At 48.7% G+C, this 20,478-nt stretch overlaps 1 long non-coding RNA gene across 1 annotated transcript; it reads left to right on the top strand.

Moving 5' to 3' along the window:
- Positions 1-354: 354 nt before the first annotated feature.
- On the top strand, positions 355-20,038 carry LOC115431877 (uncharacterized). Its single transcript, XR_003937142.1, has 3 exons — positions 355-364; positions 9,699-9,702; positions 19,708-20,038. It is a non-coding gene; the product is annotated as an uncharacterized LOC115431877 (long non-coding RNA).
- Positions 20,039-20,478: the final 440 nt, after the last annotated feature.

The following is a 20,478-nucleotide window of genomic DNA, read 5'->3' as shown; positions in this document are numbered from 1 at the left end:
CTCCGGGCTCGGGGTCAGTTCGAGTATCTGGGTTACGGGCCCCAGTCTTTAAGCTCTGGTCTCTCGACTCTGCGCTCTAGGCTCCAGACTCCAGGCTCCAGGCTCTAGGCTACAGGCTCAATGCTCCATGCTCCATGCTCAAGGTTCCAGGCTCCAGGCTCAAAGCTCCATGCTCTGGGCTCAAGGCTCCAGGCTCCAGGCTCCAGGCTCCAGGCTCCAGGATCCAGGCTCAAAGCTCCAAGCTCTGGGCATTGGATCAGTTCAAGGCTCCGGGCTCCAGGACCCAGGTTTCAGGTTCGGGGTGTATTCCATTCCAGCCCATCAGGCTCCAGGCTCAAGCATTCGGGCATTGGGTCAGGTCCAAGTTCCAGTCTCCAGGCTTCAGGCTCAACTCTCAAGGCTTCGGGCTCGGGGTAGGTTCCATGCACGGGATTCTATTCCCTGGGCTCCATGCTCCTGGAACGGGGTCATTTCCGTGCTCTGGGCTCAAAAATCCAGGCTCCAGACTCCGGGTCAGTTCCAGGCTCAGGGCTCCAGGCTCCAGGCTCCAAGCTCCTGGCTCCAGGCTCCGGGCTGCTGGCTCTAGGGTCCGGGCTCCAGGCTCCAGAGCCAGAGGTAGGGCTCCAGGTTGAGGCTCAGTTCCAGGGTTCAGGTTAGGGCTGAGGCCAGGGTTAGGGCTCCAGGCTCGGGCTCAGTTCCAGGATTAGGGTTAGGGCTAAGTTCCAAGACCAGGTTTAGGGCTCCAGGCTTAGGCTTAGTTCCAGGGTTAGGGTTAGGGCTTTGGCCAGGGTCAGGTTTAGGGCTCCAAGTTCGTGCTCAGTTCCAGACTCCAGGCTCCAGGCTAAAGACTAAAGGCTCAAGGCTCCGGGCTCTGGGCTCTGGGCTCCAGGCTCCGGGCTCTGGAGTTCAGACTCTGCACTCCTGTCTCCGTGTTCCTTGCTCCAGGCTCGGGGTCAGTTCCAGGCTCCGGGCTCAAGGCTCCGCACTTCGGGCTCCGGGCTCCAGAATCCCAGCTTTTGGTCTTTTCCAGGCTCCAGACTAAAGGCTCCAGACTTCAGGCTTGGGTCAGTTCCAGGCTCCAGGCTCCAGGCTCCGTGGTCAGGGTCATTTCCATGCTCTGGGCTCCAGGCTCAAAGCTCTTGGCTCAGGGTCAGTTCCAGGCTCAAGGCTCCAGGCTCCGGGAACCGGGCTCTAGGCTCCATGCTCCGGGCGCCGGGCTCCAGGCTCCAGGCTCCAGGCTCCATGCTCCAAGCTCCGTGCTCTAGACTCCGGGCTCCAAGCTCAGGATCAGTTCCAGGCTCTGGGTTCTAGCCTCCTGCATCTAGGCTCTGCACTCAAGGCTCCGGGCTCAAGGCTCAATGCACGGGGTCATTTCTTGGCTCCGGTCTCCAATGTCCAGACTAGGGGTCAGTTCCAGGCTCCGGGCTCAAGGCTCCTGGTTCCGAGCTCAGGGCTCCGGGCTTGTGGTCAGTTCCATGCTCTGGGCTGAAGGCTCCAACCTCTAGGCTAGGGCTCAGTTCCGGGCACCGGGCTCCAGGCTACGCAATCTAGGATCCAGGCTTCAGGCTCGGGGTCAGTTCCAGGCTCTGGGCTCAAAGCTCTCTTCTCGGGTTCAGTTCCACTCTCAGGGTTCCTGGCTCCAGGGTCTGGGCTCCAGGCTTTGGGCTCGGGGTCTTCTTCCAGGCTCCAGGCTCTCGCCTCCAAGTTCCATGCTCAGAACTCCAGGCTACGGGCTTGTAATCACTTCCAGGGTCCGGGCTCCAGGCTCCAGGTTCAGGTTTCGGGGTCAGTTCCAGGCTCTTGGCTCAAGGCTCTGCGATCCAGGCTTTGTGCTCGGTGTCTTTTTCCAGTCTCCAGACTCTGGGCTCGGGTTCAGTTCCAGGCTCTGGGCTCCAGGCTCCGGGCTCTGGGCTCCGGGCTCCGGGCTCGTGGCTCAGTGATACAGGATCTGCTCTCCAGGCTTTTGGATCCGGGCTCAGGGCTCTGGATTTTGGATCAGTTCAATTCTCTGGGCTCAAGGCTCCAGCCTCTAGACTCGGGGTAAGATCCAGGCTCCTGGCACCGTGCTTCATGCTCCAGGCTTTGGACGAAAGGCTCATGGTTCAAGGCTCCAGCCTCAAGGCTCCAGGGTGAAAACTCAGGGTCAAGGGTCCTGGTTCCATGTTTGGGGTCAGTTCCAAGCTCCGGGCTCCAGGCTCAAGACTCCAAGCTCCATGATCAAGGCTCAAGGCTCTGGGTCAGTTCCAGAATCTAGGCACCGGGATCTAGGCTCCAGGTTCAAGGCTCCATGCTTCAAGCTCTTGGCTCCAGGCTCCAGGAACCAGGCTCAAGGCTCGGGGTCAGTTCCAGGCTCCGGGCTCCAGGCTTCAGGCTCCGGGCTCCAGGGTCGGGGCTCAGTATCATTTCCAGGCTCTGGGCTCCAGGTTCCAGGCTCCGCGCTCCAGGCTCTGGGCTCCATTTTCCAGGCTCCAGGCTCCTTTCATGGGGTCAGTTCAAAGTTCTGGGATCCAGGCTTCAGGTACCAGGCTTCGGGTTATTTCCAGTCTCCGGGCTCCAGGCTTTGGGTCTTCTTCCAGGCTCCAGACTCCATGCTCCATGCTCCCGGCTCAAAGCTCCAGGCAAAAAGCTCATGGCTCCAGGCTTGGGATCACTTCCAAGCTCCGGGCTCCAGGGCCCAGGTTCCGGGTAGGGGGTCACTTCCAAGCTCGAAGAACCGGGCTAGAGGCTCCGCAATCCAGGATCCAGGCTCCGAGTTTTGGGTCAACTCCAGGCTCAGGGCTCCAGGCTTAATTCTGGGGTTCAGTTCCAGTCTCGAGGTTTCTGGCCCCAGGCTTTGGGCTCGTGGCTTTGGGCTCGGGGTCTTCTTCCAGTCTCCAGACTCCAGGCACAAGGCTCCAAGCTCCAAGCTCCGTGCTCCAGGCTTTGGGCTCATGATCAGTTTCTGGCTGTGGGCTCCAGGTTCAGGGTTTGGGGTCAGTTCTAGGCTCCTGGCTCCAGGCTCCGCGATATAGGCTTCGGGCTCAATGTCTTCTTCAAAGCTCTAGACTCCAGGCTCCAGGCACACGGCTTCAGGCACACGGCTTCAGGCACACGGCTCCATGCTACGGGCTCCAGGCTTGGAGTAAGTTCCAGGGTTCGGGCTCCAGGCTCAGGGATCAAGGCTCCATGTTCATTGTCAGTTCAAGGCTCAGGGTTCTTTTCTCCGGGCTGGGGTTCAGTTCGAGTATCTGGAATCCGGGCTAGATTCTTTAGGCTCTGGGCTCCGTGCATCAGGATATGTGCTCAAGGCTCCAAGCTCCAAGCTCCAGGTTCGATGCTCCAGGCTCCAGACTCTTGGTCAGTTCCAGGCCAAGTGCTCAGTGCTATAGGTTCCAGACTCCAGGCTTGGGGTTTGTTCCAGGCTCCGGGGTCCAGGCTCAAGTCTCCAGGCTCAAGGCTCCAAGCTCCTGGTTTTGATCTCCGTGCTCCGGGCTCTGGGAACGGGGTCATTTCCACGCTCCGAGCTCCAGAATCAAGGCCGTATGCTCCGGACTTGGGGTCAGTTCCAGGCTCCGGGCTCCAGGCTTCAGGCTCCGATCTCACGGCTCAATGCTCCGAGCTCCTAGCTCCAGGCTTGGGGTAAGTTCAAGGGTTCGGGCTCCAGGCTCAGTGATCAAGGCTCCATGTTCATGGTCAGTTCAAGGCTCCGGGTTCTTTTCTCCGGGCTCGGGGTCAATTCGAGTATCTGGGTTCCGGGCTCCAGTCTTTAAGCTCTGGGCTCTAGACTCCGTGCTCTAGGCTCCATGCTCCAGGCTCCATGCTCCAGGCTCCAGGCTATAGGGTCCTGACTCCAGGCTCCAGACTCCGGGCTCTAGGCTCCATGCTTCAAGCTCTTGGATGCACGCTCTAGGTTCAGGGTCAGTTCCAGGCTCCGGGCTCCATGCTCCGGGGTCAGGGCTCAAGACTCCTGGATCCAGGCTTAGGGCTCCAAGCTCCAGGTTCAAGGCTCTAGGCTCCAGGGTCTTGGTCAGTAACAGGCTCCAAGCTATCAGCTCCAGACTCCAGTCTCCAGATCAGTTCCAGGCTCCGGTCTAAAGGATCCAGGCTCCGCACTCCAAGCTCTTCGTTCCAGGCAAAGGGCTTGGGGTCAGTTCCATGCTAAGGGCTCCAAGCTCCAGCCTCTAGGCTCGGGGTAAGTTACAAGGGCTCTGGGCTCCAACCTCAAAGCTCCAGGCTCCATTCTCCGGTTTCCAGAATCCTGGCTTGGGTTAAGTTCCAGGCTCCGGGCTCAGGGCTAAAGCCTCCTGTCTCCAGTCTTCACGTTCCAGGCTCCCTGCTCAAGGCTCAAGGCTCCACCCTCAAGGCTCCAGGCTCAAGGCTTCGGGCTTTGTGTCACTTCTATTCTCCGGGTTCAAGGTACCGGGTTCCAGGTTCCCCTTTCAGGGTTATTTCGAGGCTCCGGTATCCAGAATTTTGGACTCGGTGTCAGTTCCAGGCTCCAGGCTCCAGGTTCAGTGCACAAGGCTCCAGGTTCCAGACTCCGTGCTCTAGGATCCGGGATCGGGGTCAGTTCTAGGCTCTGGGCTCAATGCTATCGGATCAGGGTCAGTTTGTGGCTCCGGGCTCCGGTTTCCAGGGTCCGGGCTCCAGGCTCAAGGCTCCAGGCTCAAGGCTCCAGGCTCCAAGCATCAGACTCCAGGCACCGCGCTCCTTCCTCAGGGATCCTGGCTTTGGGATCAGAGTATGTTCCTGGCTTCAGGCTCAAGGCTCCAGGTTCTAGGCTCCACATTTCAGGCTCAGTTCCCAGCTACAGGCTCTATGCTCCAGGCTCGTGACTTTGCGTTCCAGGCTCCAGGCACCTTGCATTTGGCTCAAGGCTCCGGGATCCAGGCTCCAGCCTCAGGGTCAGTTCCACTCTCCGGGCTCAAGACTCCAGGCTCAAGGCTCAGGGTCAGTTCATGGCTCCAGTCACCAGGCTCTAGACTCCAAGCACCATGCTTAAGCTCTGGGCTCAGGGCTATAGGCTCCAGGCTCAGGGTTTTTTCCAGGCTCCGTCCTCCATGCTTCAGGTTCCGGGCTCAAGGCTCTGGGCTCAGTGTCACTTCCAGGCTCCGGGCAAACCGCTCAAGGCTATGGGCTCCGGGCTCAAGGCTCCGGGCTCCAGGCTCCAGGCTCCAGGCTTCAGGCTCCAGGCTCTGGTTATGGGGTCAGTTCCAACTTCCGGTCTCCAGGTTTTAGGCTCCACATTTCGGGCTTGGGGTCAGTTCCAGGCTCCATAGTCCGGGCTCGTTGCTACGCGTTCCGGGCTCCAGGCTGAAGGCTCCAAGCTAAAAGCTCCAAGCTCGGGGTAAGTTCCATTCTCCGGGCACAAGGCTCCAAGCTCAAGGGTCGGGGTCAGTTCCGGGCTCTGCGCTCTTGGCTCTTGGCTCTTGGCTCTTGGCTCTTGGCTCTTGGCTCTTGGCTTTTGGCTCTTGGCTCTGGGCTCTGGGCTCAAGGCTCTGGGCTCTTGGCTCTGGGCTCCAGGCTCAATGCTTCAAGCTCTTTGCTCCAGGCTCAAGTCTCGGGGTCAGTTCCAGGCACCGGGCTCCAGGCTCCAAGTTCAAGGCTCCGTACTCCAGGCTCAAGGCTCCCTGCTCGTTTCCAGTTCCAGGCTCCGTACTCCAGGCTCAAGGCTCCCTGCTCTAGGCAACAGGCTCGAGGCTCATGGCTCTGCGTTCCAGGTTCCAGGCTCAAGGTTCCAGGCTGGAAATGACGTTGGGTTCATTTCCAGGCTACGTGCTCCAGGCTACGGTCTCCTTTTCGGTTCAAGTCTCAAGGCTCTTGGCTTCAAGCGCTGGGCTACGGGCTAAAGGCTCACCTCAATGCCCAGACCTCTCGGTGAACCCATGTACCACACACTTCAGCACTGTTTTCGGTGGATCCGAGAACGGTGAAATTCCAGGCCCTGAAAAAATTGCACCCATCGTAAAACCATGTGGGGGGAAAAAAAATGAAAGAAGAAGAAATTGACTTAGATTTCATTTTTTAGTGTTTAACACGAAAAGAAGCTGTTTTGATCACTTTGACACTAGGATGTTTTTTTCTCAAAGAAAACTTCATGAACTGAAACGACTTGAACAATACAGTTATAAACCAATTATTTCTGACTTGTTTTTAGTTTTTTCCTTCTTTTCTGAGTAGAAGAGGTAAAAATGTAATTTTTGAGCGTTTCAGAAGATAAGAAGCCGTTTTGGTCACTTTGAGACAGGGATGTTTTTACTCAAGCAGAACTTCATGATCTGAGAAGACTATGACAAAACAGAATTAAACCACTTATTTCTGACTTGTTCTTAGTGTTTTCTTTCTTTACTGAGTAGAAGAGGCAAAAATGTCATTTTTGAGCGTTTCAGACGATAAGAAGCTGTTTTGGTCACTTTGAGACAAGGATGTTTTTTTTCAAGCAGAACTTCATAATCATAGAAGACTTTAACAAAATAGTCATAAAACACTTATTTCTGACTTGTTTTTAGTGCTTTCCTTCTTTTCTGAGTAGAAGAGGAAAATATGTCATTTTTCAGCGTTTCAGACGATAAGTAGCTGTTTTTGTATCTTTTAAACAAGGATGTTTTTTTCTCAAGGAAAACTTCATGAACTGATAAGACTTGAACAAAACAGCCATTAAACACTTATTTCTGACTTGTTTTTAGTGTTTTCACATGTTTTTCTGATTATATAGGTAAAAATGTCATTTTTAAGCGTTTTACACGATAGGAAGCTGTTTTGGTCACTTGGAGACAAGGATGTTTTTTCTCAAGCAGAACTTCATTATCTGAGAAGACTTTAACAAAATAGTTATTAAACACTTATTTCTTACTTGTTTTAGTGTTTTTCTACTTTTCAGAGTAGAAGAGGCAAAAATGTCATTTTTGAGCGTTTCAGACGATAAGAAGCTGTTTTGGTCACTTTGAGACAAGGATGTTTTTTCTCAAGCAGAACTTCATGAATCGAGAAGACTATGACAAAACAGCCATAAAACACTATTTTCTGACTTGTTTTTAGTGCTTTCCTTCCTTTCTAAGTAGAAGAGTCAAAAATGTCATTTTTAAGCGTTTCTGACGATAAGTACCTTTTTTTTTCGCTTTTAGACAAGTATGTTTTTTTTTCAAGGAAAACTTCATGAACTGATAAGACTTGAACAAAACAGCCATGAAAAACTTATTTCTGACTTGTTTTTATTTTTTTTCAGGCTTTTCTGACTATATACGTAAAAATGTCATTTTTGAGCGTTTTAAAGTATAAGAAGCTGTTTTGGTCACTTGGAGAACAAGGATGTTTTTTCTCAAGCAGAACTTCATTATCTGAGACGACTTTAACAAAATAGTCATAAAACACTTATTTCTGACTTGTTTTTAGTGTTTTTCTTTTTTAAGAGTAGAAGACGCAATGATATCATTTTTGAGCGTTTCAGACTATAAGAAGCTGTCTTTGTCACTTTGAGACAAGGATGTTTTTTTTCTCAAGCAAAACTTCATGAACTGATAAGACTCGAACAGAACAGCCATAAACCACTTATTTCTGACTTGTTTTTAGCGTTTTTCTACGTTTCCGAGTAGAAGAGGCAATAATGTCATTTTTTAGTATGTCACGCGATAAGAAGCTGTTTTTGTCATTGTGAGACAAGAATGAGATTGCCATAGCACATTGACAAAACAGCCATAAACCATAAATTTCTTACTTGTTTTCTTAATCTTCTGACTAGACTGGTAAAATGTCATTTTTGAGCCTTTCACGCAAGCAGAAGCTTTTACGGTCACTTTTGAGACGAGAATTTTATTTCTCAAGTAGAACTTCATCATTTTTCCGTTGATAAACAGCCATAAACCACTTATATTCTTTCGTGTTTGTAGTGTTTTCTTGCATTTCTAAATAGAGAAAGAAACAATGTCGTTTTTGAGCGTTTCACACGAAAATAAACGCTTTGAAACAAGGATGTTTTTTCTCAAGCAGAACTTCATGATACGACTTTGACAAAAAAGCCACTTATTCCTGACTTGTTTTTAATATTTTTCTGCTTTTCTGAGTAAAGCCAGTAAAAATGTCATTTTTGAGCGTTTCAATTCAAGAGACGCTGTGGGACTTTTCAATTTTTCCAGCCTTTGTCTTACTTTGTTTTTTTGTTTTTTTCAAAGATAGAACCCTGGTTTGCCTAACCCCCTTTTTTTTTTCTTTTTTTTTTTTTTTCTGTCTCGCTCCCCGTCTCTTCTTTCCAGCATCCTTAAAGTAGCACACTGAGTTCTGTCATTTTTCAATCTACCCCAGTGGAGACGGAAGTCTTCCCCACACTGAACAAAACCCAGGGGTTAGAACTCTGCTCCTTCTGGCCTAGTCTGACTTTTTTTTTCTGTCTGTCTCCCCCTCTTTTCTCTCCAGCATCCTTAAAGCTTCACACTTAGTTCTGGCATTTTTCAAACCACCCCGTGGAGATGTAATGCTGCCTCATATTGCAGCCACACACTATAGTGGAAGAACTCTGTCCATGGTCCTGATTCTTTGTCTTTCTTTCTCTCTCGCTCTCTCTGTCCCTCTTTCCTCCAAGCCCTTAAAGCTGCACACTGGCATGCATGGACGTGGAAGATACACTGGGAAATGTCGCACTGACCCTTGTCAGGGTTAGACCGGGACAACTGGTGGACGGTGTGGACTCTGTCTGTTTTTCCAGCCTGTGTGGGACATTGTTATTTTTCCAAAGACAGAACACCGGTTAGCCTAACCCCTTTTTTAACCTCCGGTTCTTCTGTCATCTGGAGCTGGATAACGATAAAACAGTAAATGTCATTTTTGAGCGTTTCACTTCGAGAAGCTGTGGGACTTTTCCTCATCTGAAGCTGGAAACCTAATCTCCAGGCTCCAGGTACGGGGTCATTTCCAGGCTCCGGGCTCCAGACTTCAGGCTCTTGACACTCCAAGCTCTTGACTCGGGGTCTTTACTTCGTGTCCCGGCTCCAGGCTCCCGACTCCATGCTCCGGGCTCCAAGGCTTCAAACCAAGGTTCGGTTCTCGGGGTTTGTTCCAGGCTCCGCGCTCCAGGCTCCACGTTCCTTGCGCAGGGCTCCGGGTTCGTGGTCATTTCTAGGCTCCGGGCTCCAAGGTCCAGACTTGGGGTCAGTTCCAGTCTCCAGGCTCAAGGCTCACGGCTCCAGGCTCACGGCTCTAGGCATGGGGTCAGTTCAAAGTTGTGGGATCCATGTTTCAGGCTCCAGGCTTCTGGCTCGGGGTAAGTCCCAGGCTCCGGGTTCCACGCCTTGGGCTCAAGGCTCTGGGCACGGGGTTATTTCTGGGCTCCGGGCTCCAGGCTTTGGGCTTTTGGTGTTCTTCCAGGTAAGGTTATTATTCTTAATGAAAATGAACGAATTGACGAAAACTAAAATTGAAAAAAACATTTTCGTCAACTTAAATAAATAAAAACTCTAATTAAAAGAAAGAAATGATAACTAACTGAAACTGTATTGTGTGGTTACAAAACTAACTAAAACTTATAAAAATTATGTATAAAATTCCCTTCGTTTTCGTCTTTTTAAATGTCGGATTGATATCAAATTGATTAATTTCGCTCCAACAGTTTGAGCTTGCAGCACCATACGACACTACACAGTCTGTCATGTATGGTCACTTGTGGTTTCCAGTCGTCTTCTGGTCCCCACTCTACCTGGAACATACAGACTAAAGCTGGAACACAGCAGCAGAGTCCTGTCTGGGATTTACTTCAGTGATGAGTGGGGTCGTTTTTTTTTTTTGTTTTTTTTTGCTGCGCTCACTGTGTGTGCGCGTGAGTGACAGAGACAGAGTGGAGCTAAACGACAGAGTCAGTGTTTAACTAGCATCCAGGTAAAAACTGGAGAGATTATCACCATGAAAAGGCCTTCCAAGGCTTTAACTGCACGGTTTAGAAGAGGAGAAAAGAGGAGGATGAAAACTAATCCAATTACAGATGTATGGAACCTGTTATAATGTTAAAAAATGTTTGATATTACTAGCTACAGCTAACTGAACTGAAATGAAGCAAAGTTGGCTAACAACGGAACTGTAGATGATTAAGATATGAGATATATGCTAAGGTCTGGTTTATGAACGGGGTTATATATGTTTATCTATGTTTCTATCTGGTTTAACTGCTGGTTAGGTGGTTTATATGTTTCTGTCTGGTTTAACTGCTGGCTGCTTTGTGCAACTCCTTTCACGCTTTGCACCTCATTGTTTTCATGTAATTTACTTTAATTTTTTTCATTTTATTTTTTATATGGATCACACACACACCCCCAACCTGCTATAGGGAATTTATACATCATAATGTACATGTGTTTGTGTCTCTGCTCAGTCAATGAGCCGCCCTAACGCGACCCCCAAATAAAGTGTCCAGAATAACCCGCTGATTCGCGCCGCACTAATTTCTTTGAATAGGATGGTGAGGAAGATAAAATATATGACATAACTAAAACTAATACTGAACTAAACCAAACTAAAACTAAGCATTCAGAAAAAAAAGATAACTAATAAAAACTAGCAAGCATGCTCTAAAAACTAATTAAAACTAACTGAATAAGAGGGGGAAAAAAGTAAAAAAAACTAAATAAACCGAAAATATAATTAAGAATCCAAAACTATTCTAACCTTGCTTCCAGGCTCCTGGCCCCATCCTCCCGGCTCAAAGCTCCAGGCTCAGGATCAGTTCCAGGCTCCGGTCTCAAGGCCCCAGGTACCGGGTTCGGGGTCAGTTCCAAGCTCGAAGCTCCGGGCTCCAGGCTCGGCAATACAGAATCCAGGCTCCGGGCTCGGGGTCAGATCCAGGCTCCGGGCTCCGGGCTCCGGGCTCTGGGAATGAGGTCATTTCCTCGCTCCGACCTCCAGAATCCAGGCTGCAGGCTCCGGACTCGGGGTTAGTTCCAGGCTCTTGGCTCCAGGCTCCAGGCACGGGGTTATTTCCAGCCTCCAGACTCACGGCTCAAGGCTCTGGACTCGGGGTCAGTACAAGGCTTTGGGCTCCTGGCTCCAGGCTCCAGGCTCCAGGCTCCAGGCTCCCGGCTCCCGGCTCCCGGCTCCATGCCCATGACTCCATGCTCCGCGCTCCAGGGTCCAAGATCAAGGTTCTGTTCTCTGTGTCAGTTCCAGGCTTCGTGCTCCATGCTCCATGTTCCAGGAACAGGGCTCTGGGCTCGGGGTCCTTTCTTGGCTCCGGGCTCCAAGATCCGGACTTAAGGTCAGTTCCAGCCTCTGGGTTCCAGGCTCTAGGCTCACGGCTCCATGCTACGGGCTCCAGGCTTGGGGTAAGTTCAAGGGTTCGAGCTCCAGGCTCAGTGATCAAGGCTCCATGTTCATGGTCAGTTCAAGGCTCCGGGTTCTTTTCTCCAGGCTCGGGGTCAATTCAAGTACCTGGGTTCTGGGCTCTAGACTCCAGGCTCCAGACTCCGGGCTCTAGGCTCCATGCTTCAAGCTCTTGTATCCATGCTCTAGGCTCAGGGTCAGATCCAGGCTCTGGGCTCCATGGTCAGGTCAGGTCAGGTCAGGGCTCAAGACTCCTGGATTCAGGCTTAGGGCTCCAAGCTACCAGCTCCAGACTCCAGTCTCCAGATCAGTTCCAGGGTCCGGGCTAAAGGATCCAGGCTCCGCACTCCAACCTCCTCGTTCCAGGCAAAGGGTTTGGAGTCAGTTCCATGCTAAGGGCTCCAAGCTCCAGCCTCTAGGCTCGGGGTCAGTTACAAGGGCTCTGGGCTCCAACCTCAAAGCTCCAGGCTCCATTCTCCGGTTTCCAGAATCCCGGCTTGGGTTAAGTTCCAGGCTCCGGGCTCAGGGCTCAAGCCTCCCTTCTCCAGTTTTCAGGTTCCAGGCTCCCTGCTCAAGGCTCCACCCTCAAGGCTCCGGGCTCAAGGCTTCGGGCTCAAGGCTTCGGGCTTTGTGTCACTTCTATTCTCCGGGTTCAAGGCTCCGAGCTCAAGGTACCGGGCTCCAGGCTCCCCTTTTGGGTTTTTTTTGAGGCTCCGGTATCCAGGCTTTGGACTCGGTGTCAGTTCCAGGCTCCAGGCTCCAGGCTCCAGGTTCAGTGCACCAGGCTCCAGGTTCCAGACTCCGTGCTCTAGGATCCGGGATCGGGGTCAGTTCTAGGCTCTGGGCTCAAGGCTCTGGGATCAGGTTCAGTTTGTGGCTCCAGGCTCCAGGCTCCAGGCTCCAAGCTCCTGGCTCCAGGCTCAAGGAACCAGGCTCAAGGCTCCAAGCATCAGGCTCCAGGCACCGCGCTCCTTCCTCAGGGATCCTGGCTTTGGGCTCAGAGTATGTTCCTGGCTTCAGGCTCAAGGCTCCAGGTTTTAGGCTCCACATTTCAGGCTCAGTTCCCAGCTACAGGCTCTATGCTCCAGGCTCCTGACTTTGCGTTCCTGGCACCTTGCATTTGGCTCAAGGCTCCGGGATCCAGGCTCCAGCCTCGGGGTCAGTTCCACTCTCCGGGCTCAAGACTCCAGGCTCAAGGCTCAGAGTCAGTTCATTGCTACAGTCACCAGGCTCTAGACTCCAAGCTCCATGCTTCAAGCTCTGGCCTCCAGGCTATAGGCTCTGGGCTCAGTGTCAGTTCCAGGCTCCGGGCTACCCGCTCAAGGCTCCGGGCTCCGGGCTCCGGGCTCCGGGCTCCGGGCTCCGGGCTCCAGGCTCCGGGCTCGGGGCTCCAGGCTCCAGGCTCCAGGCTCCAGGCTCCAGGCTCCAGGCATCAGGCTCCAGGCACCGCGCTCCTTCCTCAGGGATCCTGGCTTTGGGCTCAGAGTATGTTCCTGGCTTCAGGCTCAAGGCTCCAGGTTTTAGGCTTCACATTTCAGGCTCAGTTCCCAGCTACAGGCTCTATGCTCCAGGCTCGTGACTTTGCGTTCCAGGTACCTTGCATTTGGCTCAAGGCTCCGGGATCCAGGCTCCAGCCTTTGGGTCAGTTCCACTCTCCGGGCTCAAAACTCCAGGCTCAAGGCTCAGGGTCAGTTCATTGCTACAGTCACCAGGCTCTAGACTCCAAGCTCCATGCTTCAAGCTCTGGGCTCCAGGCTATAGGCTCTGGGCTCAGTGTCAGTTCCAGGCTCCAGGCTACCCGCTCAAGGCTCCGGGCTCCAGGCTCCAGGCTCCAGGCTCCAGGCTCCAGGCTCCAGGCTCCAGGCTCCAAGCCCCAGGCTCCCGGCTCCAGGCTCCAGGCTCCAGGCTCCAGGCTCTGGTTATGGGGTCAATTCAAACTTCCGGTCTCCAGGTTTTTGGCTCCACATTTCAGGCTTGGGATCAGTTCCAGGTTCCATAGTCCGGGCTCATTGCTACGTGTTCCAGGCTCCAGGCTGAAGGCTCCAAGCTCAAGGATTGGGGTCAGTTCCGGGCTCTGGGCTCTTGGCTCTTGGCTCTTGGCTCTTGGCTCTTGGCTCTGGGCTCTGGGCTCTGGGCTCTGGGCTCTGGGCTCTGGGCTCTGGGCTCTGGGCTCTGGGCTCTCTGCTCTGGGCTCCAGGCTGAAGGCTCAATGCTTCAAGCTCTTGGCTCCAGGCTCAAGGCTCCAGGCTCGTTTTCAGTTCCAGGCTCCGTGCTCCAGGTTCCAGGCTCCAGGCTCCCTGCTCCAAGAAACAGGCTCCAGGCTCGTGGCTCCGCGTTCCAGGTTCCAGGCTCAAGGCTCCAGGCTGGAAATGACCTTGGGGTCATTTCCAGGCTACGGGCTCCAGGCTGCGGTCTCCTTTTCGGTTCAAGTCTCAAGGCTCTGGGCTCCTAGCGCTGGGCTACGGGCTACAGGCTCACCTCAATGCCCAGACCTCTCGGTGAACCCATGTACCACACACTTCAGTACTGTTTGCGGTGGATCCTTGAACGGTGAAATCCCAGGCCCGGAAAGAATTGCACCCCATCATGTGGGGAAAACAAAAAAAAAACAAAAAAAAAAGAAAGAAAGAAGAAGAAGAAATTGACTTAGATTTCATTTTTTAGTGTTTCACACGAAAAGAAGCTGTTCTGATCACTTTGACACAAGGGTGTTTTTTTTCTCAAAGAAAACTTCATGAACTGAAACGACTAGAACAATACAGTTATAAACCAAGTATTTCTGACTTGTTTTTAGTTTTTTCCTTCTTTTCTGAGTAGAAGAGGCAAAAATGTCTTTTTTCAGCGTTTCAGAAGCTGTTTTTGTCACTTTGAGACAAGGAATTTTTTTTCTCAAAGAAATCTTCATGAACTGATAAGGATTCAAAGTAAACAGCCATAAACCACTTTTTTCTGACTGTTTTTTTTTTTTTTAGCGTTTTTCTACTTTTCAGAGAAGAAGAGGAAAAAATGTCATTTTTGAGCGTTTCAGATGATAAGAAGCTGTTTTGGTCACTTTGAGACTAGGATGTTTTTTCTCAAGAAGAACTTTATGATCTGAGAAGACTATGACAAAACACATTTAAACGATAAGAAGCTGTCTTTGTCACTTTGAGACAAGGAATTTTTTTTCTCAATGAAAACTTCATGAACTGATAAGACTTGAACAAAACAGCCATTAAACACTTATTTCTGACTTGTTTTTAGTGTTTTCATGCTTTTCTGACTATATAGGTAAAAATGTCATTTTTGAGCGTTTCAGACGATAAGAAGCTGTTTTGGTCACTTTGAGATGTTTTTTCTCAAGCAGAACTTCATAATCATAGAATACTTTGACAAAATAGTCATAAAACACTTATTTCTGACTTGTTTTTAGTGCTTTCCTACTTTTCTGAGTAGAAGAGGCAAAAATGTCATTTTTCAGTGTTTCAGACGATAAGTAGCTTTTTTGTCACTTTGAGACAAGGATGTTTTTTTCTCAAGGAAAACTTCGTGAACTGATAAGACTTAAACAAAACAGCAATTAAACACTTATTTCTGACTTGTTTTTAGTGTTTTCATGCTTTTATGACAGTATAGGTAAAAATGTCATTTTTGAGCGTTTTACACGATAAGAAGCTGTTTTGGTCACTTGGAGACAAGGATGTTTTTTCTCAAGCAGAACTTCATTATCTGAGAAGACTTTAACAAAATAGTCATAAAACACTTATTTCTGACTTGTTTTTAGTGTTTTTCTGCTTTTCAGAGTAGAAGAGGAAAAAATGTCATTTTTGTGCGTTTCAGACGATAAGAAGCTGTTTTGGTCACTTTGAGACAAGGATGTTTTTTCTCAAGCAGAACTTCATGAATCTAGAAGACTATAAAAAAAACAGCTATAAACCATTTATTTCTGACTTGTTTTTTGTTTCTTTACTGAGTAGAAGAGGCAAAAATGTCATTTTTGAGCGTTTCAGACGATAAGAAGTTGTTTTTGTCACATTGACACAAGGATGTTTTTATCTGAAGGAAAACTTCATGAACTGATAAGACCTGAACAAAACAGCCATACAACACTCATGTCTTAATTGTCTTTAGTGTTTTCATGCTTTTCTGACTGTAGAGGCAAAAATGTAATTTTTGAGCGTTTCAGACGATAAGAAGCTGTTTTGGTCACTTTGAGACAAGGATGTTTTTTTTTCTCAAGCAAAACTTCATGAACTGATAAGACTCGAACAGAACAGCCATAAACCACTTATTTCTGACTTGTTTTTAGCGTTAATCTACGTTTCCGAGTAGAAGAGGCAATAATGTCATTTTTAAGTATGTCACGCGATAAGAAGCTGTTTTTGTCATTGTGAGACAAGAATGAGATTGCCATAGCACATTGACAAAACAGCTATAAACCACTTATTTCTTGCTCTTTTTCTTAATTTTCTGACTAGACTGGTAAAATGTCATTTTTGAGCCTTTCACGCAAGCAGAAGCTTTTACGGTCACTTTTGAGACAAGGATTTTATTTCTCAAGTAGAACTTCATCATTTTTCCGTTGACAAACAGCCATAAACCACTTATATTCTTTCGTGTTTGTAGTGTTTTCTTGCATTTCTAAGTAGAGAAGGAAACAATGTCGTTTTTGAGCGTTTCACACGAAAATAAACGCTTTGAAACAATGAGCTTTTCACTTCAAGAGAAGCTGGGGGACTTTTCAATTTTTTTGTTTTTTTTTTTCTCAAAGACAGCACCCTGGTTGGCCTAACCCCCCCCCCCCCCCCCCTTTTTTTTTTTTTTCTGTCTCGCTCCCCGTCTCTTCCTTCCAGCATCCTTAAAGTAGCACACTGAGTTCTGTCATTTTTCAATCTACCCCAGTGGGGACGGAAGTCTTCCCCACACTGAACAAAACCCAGGGGTTAGAACTCTGCTCCTTCTGGCCTAGTCTGACTTTTTTTCTGTCTGTCTCCCCCTCTTTTCTCTCCAGCATCCTTAAAGCTTCACACTTAGTTCTGGCATTTTTCAAACCACCCCGTGGAGATGTAATGCTGCCTCACATTGCAGCCACACAATATAGTGGAAAAACTCTGTCCATGGTCCTGATTCTTTGTCTTTCTTTCTCTCTCGCTCTCTCTCTTCCTCTTTCCTTCAAGCCCCTTAAAGCTGCACACTGGCGTGCATGGACGTGGAAGAACACTGGGAAATGTCGCACTGACCCTTGTCAGGGTTAGACCGGGACGGCTGGTGGACGGTGTGGACTCTGTCTTTTTTCCAGCCTGTGTGGGACATTGTTATTTTTCCAAAGACAGAACACCGGTTTAGCCTAACCCCTTTTTTAACCTCCGGTTCTTCTTTCATCTGGAGCTGGATAACGATAAAACAGTAAATGTCATTTTTGAGCGTTTCACTTCAAGAGAAGCTGTTGGACTTTTCCTCATCTGAAGCTGGAAACGTAATCTCCAGGATCCAGGCTCCGCGCTCCAGGCTCCAGGCTCCAGGCACGGGGTCATTTCCAGGCTCCGGGCTCCAGGCTCAAATCTCCATACTCATGGCTCTAGGCTCACGGCTCCATGCTCCGGGCTCCAGGCTCGGGGTCAGTTCCAATGTCCGGGCTCATGGCTCCAGGCACGGGATCAGTTTGAGGATCTGGGCTCCGAGCTCGAGTCCTTAAGCCCGTAGCTCTAAACTCCGCGCTCCAGGCTCCGCCCTCCAGACTCAAGGGTCCAGGTAATTTGTAAGTTGCAGGCTCCGTTCTCCGGGTTAACGGCTCCAGACTCCGGGCTCGGGTTCAGTTCCAGGCTCGGGGCTCTGGTCTCCGGCCTCCGGGCTACGGGCTCTGGGTCCATGTTTGGGATCATTTCCAGGCTTCGGGCTCGGGGCTCCGGTCTCATGTACAGTTCAAGGCTCAATTCTCCGGGCTCCTAGCGCTGGGCTACAGGCTACAGGCTCACCACAATGCCCAGACCTCTCGATTTTCCGGTATTTTCTGACTAGAAGAGGCAAAAATGTCATTTTTTTTTTTTTTTTTTAGCGTTTTACACGATAAGAAGCTGTTTTCGTAACTTTATGACAAGTATGTTTTTTTCTCAAGGAAAACTTTATGAACTGATAAGACTCGAACAAAACAGCCATAAACCACTTATATCTGACTTGTTTTTTGCGTTTTTCTTCTTTTCTGAGTAGAAGTGGCAAAAATGTCATTTTTGAGCGTTTCAGACAATAAGAAGATGTTTTTGACACTTTGAGAAAAAGATGTTTTTTTTCTTTTGAAGCAGAACGTCATGAACATATAAGACTTTGACAAAAACAAACCCATTAAACACATATTTTCTACCTGTTTTTAGTGTTTCATGCTTTTCTAAGTAGAAGAGGCAAAAATGTCATTTTTTAGTGTTTCAGATGAAAAGAAGCTGTTTTTGTCACGTTGAGACAAAGATGTTTTTTTCCAAGCAAAACTTCATGAACTGATTAGACTTTGACAAACAGCCATAAAACACTTATTTCTGACTTGTTTTTATATTTTTCTTGCTTTTCTGAGTAGAAGAGGCAAAAATGTCTTTTTTGATTGTTTCAGACGAAAAGAAGCTGTTTTTTTCAGTTCAATGCAATTTTATTTGTATGGCCCAATATCACAACAAGGTTTTCTCAAAGGGCTTTACAGAGTCAGTTGGGTGTAAAAATCAACAGTCAAATAAACAGCAAGAAAATGAGTAATGTCCAGGGCATCCCCCGTCCTTAGACCTTCCTTCTCGGCAAGGAAAAACTCAAAACCCAGTGGGAAAAGGGAGAAACCTCGGGGAGAACCACAGTGAAGGAGAGATCCACTCCCATGGACGGACAGGCTATAGATGCACCAGGACTGATGGACGTCCATTTTCAGATGTAGTTCCAGTCTGCAAGGATGCAGTAGGGTGGACACATGAGGGGTCCATCCCACTGGATGAGACAGGCAGGGGCGAGGAAGGAGGCCCATCCACAGTGGTGAGGCCGAGGACATCATCCAGACAGGTTGGGGAGGGGGTCAGGACACAGGTCAGGGCAGGACACAGATGGGTCACCGCAGATCCTGTCGTCATTTGCTCCCAAGTGGCTACAGCTGAAAAAGTAGCCACTCCCCCGGAGGGGAGTGGGGAAAAGGGACACCGGGTGAATAGTAAAGCACAGACTAAGTTGGCTAAATATTAGAAAATATAGGTACAGACAAAAGTGGTACGTAGAACCAGAAACAGGTGATAGGACTCAGTGCCTGTACTTCCCCCAGCATTATTGCTCCTAGGGCAGCTTAGACTGAACTGTGGGTTCAGTCTGGTTTTAACTAGCCTGACCATAAGCTTTTTCAAACAGGAACGTTTTCAGCCTGACCTTAAATGTAGAGACTGTGTCGGCCTCTTTAATGTTAGCAGGAAGCTGATTCCATAAAACAGGAGCTTGGTAACTAAAGGCTCTAGCTCCTACTGTACTTTTACAGACCCTGGGAACTACCAGCAGACCTGCATTCTGAGAGCGAAGGGTTCTGTTGGGATGGTACGGCACCAGAGCATCTCTGAGATAAGAGGGGCCCATACCATTAATGGTCTTGTATGTAAGAAGGAGGATTTTAAATCAAATTCTAAACTCGATTGGAAGCCAGTGAAGGGCTTGGAGCGCAGGGGTGATGTGTTCTCTTCTATTTGTTCCTGTTAGTAGTCTCGCTGCAGCGTTCTGAACCAGTTGAAAACTTTTTAGAGAGCTCTTAGGACATGCTACGAGAAGGGAGTTACAGTAATCTAATCTAGATGTAACAAACTCATGAACTAATTTTTCTGCGTCATTTTTAGATAGAATATTCTAATTTTGGCTATGTTGCGCAGGTGGAAGAAGGCGGTTCTGCAGGCTTGGTTAATATGTGGTTTAAATGATAGATCTGGGTCAAATAGAACTCCTAGGTTTCTAACTGTGGCGCTGGAGGCTACACTCACATTGTCCAGAGTGACTATCTGGTCAGTTAGGGAGTCTCTCACATTTTTAGGGCCTATTATAATGACTTCTGTTTTTTCAGGGTTAAGTAAAAGATAATTAGCGCTCATCCAGGTTTTAATGTCACAGACACAGGAACTTAGTTTATCTACTTGTCTGGTCTGATCAGGTTTAATCGATAAATACAGTTGTGTATCGTCTGCGTAACAGTGAAAATTAATGCCATGTTTTCTAATAATGTTACCTAAAGGCAGCATGTGTAAACAAAATGGGCCCGAGGACCGACCCTTGTGGCACGCCGCAACTAACTCTGGAATATGTTGATGATTGTTGGTTTACATTAACAAACTATTAGATAAATAGGATTTAAACCAGCAGAGGGCTGTTCTTCTAATGCCTATGTCCCATTCTAATCTCTGCAGCAAGATACTGTGGTCGATAGTGTCAAAAGCTGCACTCAGGTCCGGTAAGACCAGGATCGAGACCAATCCATCGTCAGCAGCTAATAACAAGTCATTAGTTACTTTGACTAACGCAGTTTCAGTGCTATGACGAGCACGAAAGCCAGACTGGAAGTGTTCAAATAAACTATTGTCCTGTAAATGCTGACACAGCTGTTTAACTACCACTCTTTCAAGAACTTTTGAGAGGAAGGGCAAATTAGATATAGGTCTGTAATTGACCAGGATGTCAGGATCTAGAGTAGTTTTTTTCAGAAGTGGTTTAATAACAGCAAATTTAAAAGATTGTGGCACGTAGCCAGTAACTAGTGAGGTATTTATTATAATTAGGATTGTGTCAATAGTTAAGGGCAGAGTCTCTTTAAAAAGTTGAGACAAGGATGTTTTTTTTTCTCAAGCAAAACTTCACGAACTGATAAGACTTTAACCAAAAAGCCATAAAACACTTATTTCTGACTTGTTTTTAGTGTTTTCATGCTTTTCTGAGTAGAATAGGCAAAAATGTCATTTTTGAGCATTTCACGCAAGCAGAAGCTGATTTGGTCACTTTTGAGACAAGGATGTTTTGTCTCAAGGAGAACGTAAAGCTTCACACTTAGTTCCGGCATTTCTCAAACCGCCCCGTGGAGATGGAATGCTGCCTCACATTGCAGCCACACTCTAGTGGAAGAACTCTGTCCATGGTCCTGATTCTTTGTCTTTCTTTCTCTCTTGCTCTCTCTCTCCCTCTTTCCTCCAACCCCCTTAAAGCTGCACACTGGCGTGCATGGATGTGGAAGAA

This window comes from Sphaeramia orbicularis, chromosome 13 (genome assembly GCF_902148855.1).
Source record: "Sphaeramia orbicularis chromosome 13, fSphaOr1.1, whole genome shotgun sequence".
Lineage (NCBI taxonomy): Eukaryota > Metazoa > Chordata > Actinopteri > Kurtiformes > Apogonidae > Sphaeramia > Sphaeramia orbicularis.
Note: the sequence above shows the minus strand (reverse complement) of the source record. Positions and strands in the feature narration are given on the sequence as shown.